Genomic DNA, 12,843 nt, shown 5'->3' on the forward strand with positions numbered 1-12,843 from the left:
AACGGCTAACAAGTGTTGGCAGAAAAATCAGTGAACAGCAAGAAATGTTGGATTCTATGAAAAATTTACTGAAGGATAAGAAAAAGCCTCCAGTTAAATCCAAGAAAGATAGTGGATTTAAACCATTAGAAAAGCCTGAAAAGAACCCTACTCCAAACATGATTTTTCTACAACCCTCTACTAGTCTGACTAGAATCAAATATGGAAAGCCAAAGCACTTGGTAGCAAGAGATTTCAAGATGATGAGCATCTTTGGAAAAAAGAAAGGAGTACAACTCCTAAATGCAGAAGAATTTGAATACAATGAAATAGAACAGGAGGTGAAAAACTCCGCAGTTCTAAAATTAGATTTCAAACACATCTATAAAAGAGGAAAGTTTGAATTGATGGACAACCATCATTTCAAATTATTAGAATTTACCACTCCTTCCACAACAGGAGAAACATATCTCTTAATGATCATTCCTCAAGAAGTTGTCAGAGCAAAGGCAAAAAATTATCAATTTATGCACATTGGAGCAGTCCAAGTTAGCATAAAACTTCTCACTCGAGAAGGCATAAACTGTTCAGTCTTATGTGTCTTAAAGATAATAGACTAACAGATTTTCAAGTCAGTCTGTTGGGAACACTTAAAGCATCTTTGTGCAATCAAGTGGCGTATTTCAACTGTTTCCCAAACTTGTCTACAAGCTTGAAAGATGCTGCTCATTGTTGAGACTAGGAGTCAAGACAGATGGCATATCAATGAAAGAAAATATGCAAGAACTTGCAATAGTATACATAATATACTATAAGCTGATGAGTACCACTGTAGAACCAAAGACAATGATATCAAATATGTTAGGGTCTTACTACTGGATTTCTCACCAATCAGAAAAACCATTCACAACAAATTCACAAGGTTACTTGGAATGAAGTAACTTTTCCTATCGAATGGAAATTATCTGGTCCAAAGAAACCACCAGAAAGTGCTAAAGCGACAATTTATGAAAGTAGAAAGACTAGAGCTATCAATCTAAAATTTGATGGTCACAGGAAAAGTGATGTCTGTCCTGAGAATATCAGGATAAATAGAAATTTCAGAAGATGCAACAGTACTAGAGAAGCAAGTACTAGTGGTACTAAATTTGTTGTAGAGGAACCAACATATCCTATCACTGAAGAAGAACTAGAAGTTGATCTAAATAGACCAGTAAATATGCTTAGAGCAAAAAAGCTCTATGAACTCTATGATGAAGCAGAATCTTGCAAAAATATTGAACGATTGGAACAACTAATCGAAGAAATGAAAATTTTCAAAATAGGAAAGGTAAGAAAGGTCCTTCCTTATCAAGATATAGAAATGGAAGACGGAGAAAGCTCCAATTCCAAAACTTTTATCATCAAAGAAAATGGAAAACTGAAACTCACTGTACAGAAAGCCCCTACAGGCAAAAAAGAAGAAAGAAATTCTCAAAGATTTGCCCCAGAAGACAATATGCCTAGGGTATCAATCACAAATTATGGAATATGGCTAAATCTAGACAAAGCTCTAGATAAAAGAAAAGCTATTGACAAATGGGTAGATAGCCTTATGATGGCTGTTGCTCTCACCCTCACAAAATTTAAAGCACCAAATCTTCAAGTATATTTTGAAACTACCCTTACTGGAGTAGCCAAGAAATATTACTTGTCTTTCAAAGAAACTACCAAAGGAAGAGACTGGTTAGAAGAAATAAAAAACTCGAAATCACCATAGGATTTTGCAGTACCCATGTACGATCAATTATGTAGAGATCTCTCAAACCTAAGTGAAAAGGCCAAAGAAGCGGCCAAATCAAACATTTATACTCTAAAAATCTATTACATGAGATATTTTGAAGAATATCTAAATGAATTCCAAGAATACTATTGTACAATAGGTGAACCAGAAAACACTAATCTAGTAAACCTGTTACACAAGAAACTTCCTGAACCCTGGAGAACAGCTGTGAGAAAAAGCATGGCTGAAAAACCAATTGAAAGATTTTCAATTGGAGGAATTGCCGACAAAATCAGGCAATTACTAAAAGAACAGTGCAAAGCGAATCTTAGAGCCAAAATGGCCAAGAAACAGCTCAAAGAAGTTGAAAACTTCTGTTATGGAATACTAGATATACCTACCAACTGGGGATGCCATGAATCCAAATTCCGTAAGAAAAAAAAAGAAAAATATTACTCAAAACGAAAACAAAAAATATTGGAAGTTTAAGAAAAGCTCCAACTTCAAGAAACAAGATGGAGATCCAAAGAAAAAATTCTTCAAGAAAAAGAAAAATCACCAAACAAACCATCAGAACAAACAACCAGGTAAGAAAGCTTGCAGATGCTAGTTATGCAAAGCTGAAGGACATTATGCCAATGAATGCCCAGAGAAAAATAAAATATCTACAAAAGCTCTATATGAAAATTATGAGCCTATAGTAGAAACATCGAATATGAAAGGCTATGAAATAGCTTATTCCGATGATGAAGACGATGGCACGTCTGTCTATTCTTCCTGGTCTGAAGAAGAAGAATCCTCATGTGATTCTAAATTAGATCCTAAAATAGAGTACTTAGAATCTAGACAGATGAATGTTCTTAAAGTAAAAAACTGGGAAGAAAGTAAGACAGAAGCAATAATGTCTTCTTATCAGGTTAACCCTGGTACATTCAATTGTGACTACTGCCTATGTCATGAAAGGAATGGGCTTCCTATGTTTTGTGAAGAGTCAAAAAGACTTATCACAAAGAATGATTCATAGCTGAAGCGAGAAGAAAAACCAAGAATGGAGCTATCAGCCAATTAGTAGAACAAGAATATGAAGAATATTTCTGTGAAAAGAAAGATTCAGAAGTTCTAGATTTGGCATCAACTGTTCTTTCATCTCTAAAATAAGAAAAGGTAGAAGAACAAGTAGATGAAAACATAGAAATTGTTGAACTATAAAACAATCCGGAAGAATGTAAAGCATTCATACCACAAGAACAAGCTCAAGAAAATGAGCTTCAACAATCGAAAATCATCTCTACTAGTAAATACAGCAACTACATAGAGATTGGATTAAGATTCCCTGATCACAGAAAGTATCATCTACATGCATTTGTAGATAATGGATCAGGATTCACAGTTGCAAAAAGATTTGCAATTCCAGAAGAACTCTGGAAAGAAGATAATAAAAGAATAGCTACTGGTGTCCAGTTTGATGGAAACCATTTAACCATAAAAAAAGGTAGCTAGAGATGTTCGCATCACCATTGGTGGAGGAACATTTATCATCAACACTCTTTGGCAATCAGAAGGCTAAGGGTCAGATTTCTTGTTGGGAAATGATCAGCAGAGATTTGTTCAAGATGAAGAAGCTATGGGCTTCAGAAAAGGATACTGAATGTTTTGGGCCGATAGACTTACCCAAGCAAAAAGTGTAGTAGGTTCAAACTTTACTACTCAATATCAGAGATCGTAACGAAATAGTGGTGACCATAAGCCCAGATTTGAACCTGTGCTTCAAATTAAGCACCAAAAATCTAGAATTGCTTATTGAAGATTCTTCTGAAGAAGAAGAAGAAGAAGAAGAAGAAACTAGTGAGGATGAAGAAGCTAGTTTCATCCATGAGCATAACCTCAAGCATTTTCAAAATAAGCTTGAATCTCAGAAAATTCCCAATCTTGACAAGATTAAGAAAATGCTCGAACAGAATATAGATGTTGACCCGCAGAAATATTGGGAAAAAGACCCAGTGGTCTGTGAATTACGACTACATGATATGAATGCTATATGTCATGTCAAATCTATTCCTCAATACAAAGAGGAAGATAAAAAAGAATTCAGAAAAGACATAGAAGATCTCCTGAACAAGAGATTAATTCGACCATCTACTAGCCTTCATCATGCTCCAGCTTTCTACGTGAGAAACCATGCAGAAAGTGTTCGAGGAAAAGCAAGAATGTTGATTGACTACAGAGATGTCAATAAGAAGACCGTTAAAGACGGTTATCAAATAGCTCAAGCAAGAGTCTTGATCAATCAGCTCAAAGGAGCTAAAGTCTTTTTAAAATTCGATGCAAAGTCGGGTTTTTGGCAAGTCATGATGCATCCAGATAGTGTTCCTCTCACTGCATTTGGAACACCACAAGGTCATTATGAATAGTTAGTAATGCCCTTTGGCTTAAGCAAGCCCCTCCAATCTTCAAAAGAAAGATGGATGACATCTTCAAACATGTTGTTGAATTCTGTGTTGTCTATATTAATGACATCCTCATCTTCTCCAGAAACAAAGAAGAACACATGAAACACCTTCATGAGGTTGTTAAACTGATAATTCAACATGGAATCATCTTAGGAGAGAAGAAAGTCTTTTTTATTCAAGATGAAGTCGATTTTCTTGGAATAAACATAAAAAATGGAGTAATAAAACTCCAACCTCATTTCCTTGAGAAAATCTGAAAATTTCCAGACAGAATTTCTGATGCTAAAAGTCTAGAAAGATTCTTAGGAGTCATCAACTATGGAAGAGATTTCATTCCCAAAATCTCAGGATTAACATGTTATCCCCTAAAACAAGTTCCAAAAGAAAATGGAACTTCACAGAAGATGATGAAAAAATTGTGAAGCAGATAAAATCCCTCTGCAAAAATCTCCCTCCTCTACAACAACCAGAAGAGAGTGATGAAATCATACTCCAAACTGATGCTAGTGATAATTACTGGTCTGGTGTTGTTCTGGCAAAAACGCCTAGAAGTAACATTGAAAAGAGCTATAAATTTTGTAGTGGCAAGTTCAGCCCTGCAGAACAAAATTATCCTACAAGAGAAAAAGAAAACTTGGCTATCAAGAAAACAATTTTAAATTCTCCAGCTTTTCTAGGAAGACCCTTTATTGTACGCACCGATTGTGCTAGAGTAAAGAATTTTAAAAATTTTAAACTTGATAAAGCTGCTGATGGAGGAAGATTAACAAATTGGCAATTATTTCTTAACCAATATGATTATAATGTTGAATTAATTGCAGGAAACAAGAATTATCTTCCAGACGCCCTAACCAGAGAAATGACAATGTTCAGCCGAAGAGAAGGCAATGAAGGTTGCAATTCTAGAAACAGAAGAACAGGAAAAGAACCTGAACATGCTGAGGAATCCAAAGAAAAAATCCTCAAGAGATTCTTGCTAGGTCCAAAAGGACTAGCCACAATTGATCAATCCCAAGGTAAAGGATTGGCTAGCCCATCTCAAATGGCAGACGGTAAAGGCTCATCAAGACCGTTTAAGGCTGTTGCTTTGCCAAAAAGCAAACCAACTCCATCTGGAGTAATAAATGTTTCTAATTATGAATTAATAACCTTTGAAGAACCTGCGTTCAGAACTGGCAGAAGATTAGCATATCACCAGAAAGCTATTTTAAATAATCTTTTACATGCTTTTCAGGAAAGAAACAGTGGAGTCATGTTCCCAGCTTTATTTGCCCTAGCTGAAGAACTCTATGAAAATGCCAGACCACAGTTTGAAGAACTTCATGAAAATACACAGCAGAGTGCTGTCTAGAGTGAAAAAATCTAGTATCTTGAAGATCTTGAGAGTGCTAAGGTTCCTGTTTTAGCACTAAAAGAATCAGATTGGTTCGACTTTCATAACCTTATTGGAAATCATAATTCTGACTCATGTCTTCCTCCAACCCTCTTCATTGTCCCTGGACCTTATGTCGGCAAGATATGTGGTTAATGTTCAGAGTGAACATCCTTAAGAACACAAGCTCTGGGTTGTTGAAAATAGTTTTGTCCATAACCTCTGGACTAAACCAAAGATGATCTCAAAGGACTACCTCCCATCATAGTCAATACAGTCAAGAATGTTCGAAAAAATGACTGCATTCTTAGGTTGAAGTTCAGATCTACTCTACTAGAATGGATTCAGAAGAAAAATGGAGAGGTTGACTATATTTCTCCATACCATTATGTGAGAATCATTCGAGGGAAGTATCTTCATCCTGCATGTGTTGGATACAATAAAAAAACCAAATTCTAGTATTCCCTGGATGAAGGCTATGTCTCTAGAATATATCAAAAAGATCATTGAAGAAGATACAGAAAATACTTTCCTGGCAGCAGGAGAAAAATTTATTGTTACTGCATATGACCATCATGAGGTTATGCAGTGACCTTTTTCTATCTCTTAAAAGAAAAGAGATCGACTCCATGTTAGATTGTTTTCAATGGATCGAAAAAATTGAAAATGACAACCACTACAAGATGTATGAAGATACAGACATGGAAGAAAATGAAACTAAAGCCAGGATGGAAAGCAACTCTTTTGTCCTAGGCCACAATTCTGAAACAGATGAAAACATGTGAAGCAACAGGTGTAAAAAGCACCAAAAGCAACTTTGGCTTTTTCTCCAAAAGATTCTTTTGTTTTTCAAAAAGAAAAAGAAGAAGGTGAAAAACATTTCACCTAAAGGAATCTGCTTTTCCTCGATCGACCTCAATTATTCGGAGCACTCAGAAAACCAGAAAATAATGGAGTTGTCATGTACATTTTTATGTTTTGAATTCTAGTTTGAGTTCCGCTCCCTATATAAGAAGCCTTAGTGTCAGTTTGTAGAGGCATCAGAAAATTGAGCAGAATAATTTTCTCTCAAAGAGTAAGAAAGCCAATGTCGTAGTAATAGCAGTGTGCTCTTCTCTTCCTGTAAGCTCCAGTGTGGAGTGTGCTTTTTTTCCAAGTAAGTACTTGTAAACTCAGCTATGAGTAACTAAACGGCATTTAGCTGTTTACCCGAGAGTGAGGCTCTGGGTTTATAGTCTGTATTTATGTTTAAATAAATAAATTCTGGTATGTGCCCATTATATTGTCACAAAAAATATTTGTTCTTTCTTATAAATTAATCTTTATATATGATTAGAAGGCCTGCAAACATTTTTAAAATATCTTGCATTTACCAGAATTCTTCATCATTAAGGCAGCAGTGATTCAGCCCTGTTAGTAACCGACAAGAGGTCGTTAGGTGAATTTGTGGCATCTTGAAGGCTAGTTCTTAGTTAGGAAGGTTTTGGTTCATCTGCATAACATCTTTTAAATTTTTGCAAAACTTCTAAATTGTAGAACTTAACGGTAAAATTTAACGGTGTTAGTCTGATATACCAAAGTGTTGTTGACATGCAAAGTTGATACACCATTCTGATAGTTTTCAAAGTTCATACACCAAAATGTAGAATCATCCATATTTCATACACCATTTGTGAAGATATATCTCGTAAACATATGATCCCACTAAGAACCATGCCATGGATGATTCAAGGACAATTCGAAGTGTTATGGAAGATTCAAACTGTCTACGAAAACATTGGATTATCTAACTTTAAAGTTTCAACATATGATAATATATAGAGAATTAAATATGCATGTTTCAGATTTCCTATTGGACAATGTGGCTGTTATAGTAATTTGCAACCCAATATGGTAATTTTTCTAGGAATCGCACCCTACAGGTTTCATCTTTTATTCAATAATGTAATTAGTCAAGAGGCCCACATGATGGTAGAGGTTTCTTTTCTTCTCGAATTTTATATGTAATAAAGTAGTATTATAATGGGAAAATGGTCCGTACGGTACCTGAACATTCCTCCTTATAACTTTTGGTACCTGAACTTAAAAAAATATCAATTCGGTACCTGAGGTTCTTTGCCCGACCGAGGATTGGTACATATTGCCGTTACCTCCGTTACGGAGCTTGCCAGCTGGCAATCTTAGAAGGGCACTTTTGTCCATTCATATGTTAATTTTTTTTTTCTCTTAACATTTTTTCCTCTCTCTCTCTCTCTCTCTCTCTCTCTCTGTCTCCCCCTCTCTCTCCCCTTCTTCTTCTTCTTCTTCTTCTTCTTCAGTTGCACTACCAGAAGCTCTATCAAAATAAAGCACGTAAATACAAACAGAAACCCAACGTTTTAGTTTCAATTTTTTTCCCTTCCAAATCCATCATTCCTTTCAATTTCCTCCGATCTTGTTTTCCTTGATTCCCCTCTCATTTCTCTATCCCTATCTATTTGAATCTCACCATCAATTTCATGGGTTTTGGAGCGCCGCAAGAACCAACGGAAGAGGTTGATGCCGACGAAGATGGTGAAGGAGAGGAGGGTCATGGGGAGGGAGAGGAGGGCGGGGATAGGTCCAAGAGGGACGGGTCGACCCGGGTAGCGGAGGAGGGCGAGGAGGAGGTGGAGGAGGACGGAGATGGTGAGGTAGAGGGCAATGGCGGTAATGGAGATGCTGATCGTTGTCGTCGTCTTCGGAATCGACGGCGGAGACTGGGTGGTGTCGGGATTCAAGCTTGATTCTTCTTCTTTTGTTGTCTTAATCATCCTTTGTTCTGCAGCAATAGTAATGAAGAAATGGTTCCTATATTTTGTTGAAAAAGCACAAGTCTTGATCAAGGTTATGCAAGAATTGAGGGATTTTGATTCAAGAAACTGTTTTTTGGTTGCAAAAGGTGAAATTGTATCTTGTGGGTTTTGTTATTGTTTGAGAGATTTTGATTCAACATGGCACTTTGAACAATCTGGGTCTTTGTTTTTCTTCCTTTTTGTTTGCTTTTTGTCACTTTGAATAATCATTGACTCCTGGAGAAGCTTATGGAAGAGAAAGAGAGGGAGTGTGCGGGGGGGGGGGGGGGGGGGGGGGGGTGGTGGCCGTAGGTGATCTAATGGCGGCGGTGGTGGTGGTGGTGAAGGAGGAGAAGGGGGGGGAGTGATTTGGTGCGACCCGGGTGCAGAGGTTTAGATGATCACTACCATCAATCTATTAACATTGGAGACATGACTGGGATTAGGGAGGATGAAGACATAAAATGATGAAAATACCCTTACAAAATTGTCAGATGACAAGTTCCGTAACGGAGCTAACAGCCATATGTACCAATCTTCGGTCGGGCAAAGAACCTCAGGTACCGAATTGATATTTTTTGAAGTTTAGGTACCAAAAGTTATAAGGAGGAAAAGTTCAGGTACCGTACGGACCATTTTCCCTATTATAATTCAAGAAATGTTGGCTTGATCAATCTGCAGGATCATACATATTTACAAGCTTAAAAAGTTTAATCCCATCTAAACTCTTGTAAAAAAAAAATCTTTTTGTCATTTTTTATGATCTTTAGACAAACATCAACTCCTGCGTCAACCTTACTGAAAGCAGTCGAACCCATAAATAGTATCTACCCACAATCATGTCTATAGCACAATAGGCAGATCCTTGTTTGAAACAGTCCTGCAAATGGCACAATCCAGATCCTCTTGAACCATGTCTATATAAATTATATAGTCATTGAAAATATGTAAATAAATGTAATCCGAAAATATTAGAACCTACATGGTTTTTAATTAAATGATTAAACATTTTCTGAAAAATTTGATTGCGCTATACAGCTAGAGAATGAGCACGAAGACGTAAAATTTGCCGCAAATGCTCACAAAGCATCATTGAAGTTAATTATTTAAAATATAGGGAAAATGCTCATTTACCCAATTTTAGCTTAAAATGTGCCCACTTGCCCGACTAAGAGTTTTTAAACCCCATTTACCCAAAACACTCTAAGGGATTATTTCCCCTTTACCCAATTAATTCTTTTTATTAATTTTTGGGACTTTTTTGCCCTCTCCTTCAATCTCTCTACTCTCAGTTTCTCTCTCTCTCTCTCCCCCTCACCGATTTCTCTCTCCTCCCCCCTCACCGATTTCTCTATCTCTCTCTTTCTCTCTCTCTCTCTCCAGAAGACGTCGGATCTCTCTCTCCCTCCCTCCATCGCTCCGGCAGGTCGCCCACGACGCCTGCTCTAGCCATCGCCGCGCCGAAACTCGTCGTCGTGCTCTCCGCTGCCAGGCTCGACGCCAAGCCGACGGTCCTCGTCGCTGAGAAGCTCGGCGAGGCCGGGGTTGACCTTCTGAAGGAATCGACGACGGACTGAAAATGGCTATCTGCTATTGTGCAGTCATAACCATAAAAGTTGTAACATTAGTGCCCCCCAGTAGACTTTGTATTGGGGGCCAATGATGACTGCTTTATTTATTGACGGACTGAAAACTGCTATTCCAAAGTAAATGTAGTGTTAAATTGCAGTAGTTGATAAATGAAAAAAATTGTGTTGTTTGTGTCAGTCTAGTGGGGGGCAGTAGACAGAATATTGACCCTCATAATGTGGGTTTTTAGACATTATCTGTTGTTTTGAGTGTGAATAACTTGTATAATCTGCGAAACATAGGAAGCGGTGTAATGTTTGATGGTCTATTGGGGGGCAGTAGACACATTAGTGCCACCCAATAATGTCTTTCTTAGGAGACAGTAATCATCTCTTGTTGATTTGTTTGTGATAAAGTGCAATACACTGTGAATCCTTGAAACTGGTGCAAGTTTTAATGGTTTAGTGGGGGGCAGTAATAATGGTTTAGTGGGGGGCAGTAGACACATTACTGCCCCAAAATAATGTCTTCGTGTTAAGTTTAGGGTTTAGGGGCAGCGTTAGGGGCAGTAGACACATTGCCGATGAACTGCGACGAGGACGTTGGAGTGGCTGGATCGCCGATCAATCGAACGGCGACGAGAACGTTGGATCGCCGACTGGAGCTTCATCGTCGTGTTCAGATTTGGACTGCATCTCCGGCGCGGCGATCAGAGAGAGAGAGACAGACCGGAGGTGGAGATCATGGGGAGGAGAGAGAGAGAGAGAGAGAGAGAGAGAGAGAGAGAGAGAGAGAGAGTGGAGGTGGAGATCGGGGGGAGAGAGAGAGAGTTTGGGAAGGAGAGAGAGACTGATAAGAGATGGATGAGTTTTAATTTAATTAACAGGGGCTAAAATGTCAATAGATGTAAGATTGGGTAAATGGGGTTAAAAAACTCTTGGTGGAGTAAGTGGGCATTTTTTGGGCTAAAAATGGGTAACTGGTCACAGCCCCTTATTAATTTAACACAGGCAAGCCAAGTCTATGTTCCTAGTCTGTAGACTAGCTTAGTCCATGCACTCTGCTATAATGTGCAGAAAACAGAAAATTATGGTCCCCAGTTAACACACTAAAACTCATCACCCCATTACCAAATTCACGTATATTTTCAACTACCTTAATTCAAGGTACATAACGAAACTGTTTTTATTTAAGACTACAAAATCACCAACATTCGACTAAATTCACTTAGGCATTCGGCATTCCTTCTCTGCATCCTTCAACTGTGCAGGCAATAGAGATGAGATATATAACCACAATCCATCAAAACACTCCCATAAGATCAATACGAGAATCAGAAAATAATTGCACCCAGATCAACCAAAATGTAACTTTATCCTGTATATAGTTTTTCATTCGTTGGCTGATTGGGTGAGTTTTGGGGACAAATGCTACAGACAGACAACACTCAGTTCCTAGAACGGTGACAGGGATACAAACATATACAGATCAACCAATAATCACCTAAAAAGAAACTTCAAATTATCTGAACATATAGAAACCAGTTGAAAGTTCAAAATAAATAAATGCCAACAGGCAAAATCAGATCCTGTCCAGACAGCATCCATTACTCTTGGCACATACTAATATATTTCAGAGCTATGGGAAGTCAGGAAACTTTGAATAGAAAACCATCCAAACAAGTCGATATCAGATAAAACTTCTGAAGATGAAGATATGACCCTAAAGACAGTAACTGACAAGAATACGTGGACATATATAAAGATATGAAGATGATGCAACACGGTGGTGGATAACAAAGGTAACCTTCTGCTAAAAAATAACTTATATTCAAGAAGAAGATCAGATTCCTAGTGACACTCTTCATACCTTCGATAAAATGATATTTCAAGTCCACAGCTGAAGAACATGCAGCCTGTACAAGACTTTTTGCTAATTGGAAAAACAAAGGAGAATAATAAGTAGTTCTTGTAAAAGTTCCACGCATGTGGTTGAACTTTAAAATAAGTCTTCTAAAGATCACATACAGTAACGTTAAAAATTGGTTCAATTAGAACACCAATTTCTCCCAACTGACCAAAAAAAAAAAAACATAAATAGAAGACTGAGTCGGGTTCTAATCAAAACCAGCAATCAATTTTAGTTTTTATTCATTTCATCACAGCAAGATTTACCAATTACCAATTACCATCCCCCCTAGAAGCCTTGGGCAAAACCAATAATCATGACATTCCAACGTCATTAACGGGAAATGCCAGTATAATAATGACAGACCAAGGCTCACTGATAAAGCTCACCCTTTACTGAAGAATCCTAAGTAAACAGACCTAAGTAAGAAACACCCATGATATCAACTTCACTGACAGAAAGAGTGCAGACAAATGTTTGCAACCATTTAACCTGTTAGCCATTGCAACTATCTCCCTGCACACATGCTTTAGAGAAACAGTTCATTTCGGCTCATCAACTCTTTACAACAACATACTAAACCAAACAGAGGGGTATATGCTTTAGAGAAACAGTTCATTTACGCTCATCAACTCTTTGCAACAACAAACTAAACCAAACAGGGGTACGATCTATTGATAGAGTTCAAGATTAAGTTAACAGCAAGACTGGAAATCCAACTCAACCTTGAGAAGTCTGCCACCAGAATTCCAAACCATTGTAAGCCCCTCAAAAGAACCCATACTTCAGCATCAATTCCCTACCCAGAACCCAGGTTGGCAGAAAAAACCCTGCATCAGAACTCATAACACCTGTCACTTACACTTCTAAGACTACAATCAGTTTTTAATTTACACCACCCTTTAGAAGGACAAATCCAGCTCAACTGTACCATGATATTCGCTGGTCGCAAGTTCATATTCTTATTAAATTCAAATTACTCATAAGCAA

This window comes from Rosa rugosa, chromosome 3 (genome assembly GCF_958449725.1).
Source record: "Rosa rugosa chromosome 3, drRosRugo1.1, whole genome shotgun sequence".
Taxonomy (NCBI): Eukaryota; Viridiplantae; Streptophyta; class Magnoliopsida; order Rosales; family Rosaceae; genus Rosa; species Rosa rugosa.